We start from the raw sequence: 444 nt of genomic DNA, 5'->3' as shown, positions 1-444 counted from the left end.
TTAAATTATTGACTAATTAATTTTATTAAAAATATATATTATTTTTACATTTTGTGGATATTTATCACTAGGAAAACGTATATTGCACATCACTCCACAACTAGTATATATTAAAAGCAATTATAGCATATGAACATAAATGAATAGTATTTTTTGTTTGACACTTTTTGTTCCATTTATGCCCCTATGTGGTTGGCTGTTGTTACGGTTTTGTCCCACTCTTGAATTTTACTTTTCGGTTGTGCCCTTTTGTGAGCATGCAACTGTTGTTTGTTTGGTTCTATTGGTCATTCATGCTGCTTTGATGGAGGTACTATTTAATTGGTGATTTATATCATATCTATTTATTTATTTTAAAGCTTATAGAATTTAAAAAATATGGATGGAGGAGATTTTTTCTTTATTGAATAGGTCAATCAACTCCACTCATAGCCTTCTAAGAGT

This window comes from Juglans regia, chromosome 14 (assembly GCF_001411555.2).
Source record: "Juglans regia cultivar Chandler chromosome 14, Walnut 2.0, whole genome shotgun sequence".
NCBI classification, from domain to species: Eukaryota; Viridiplantae; Streptophyta; class Magnoliopsida; order Fagales; family Juglandaceae; genus Juglans; species Juglans regia.
This window is presented reverse-complemented; position numbering follows the sequence as displayed.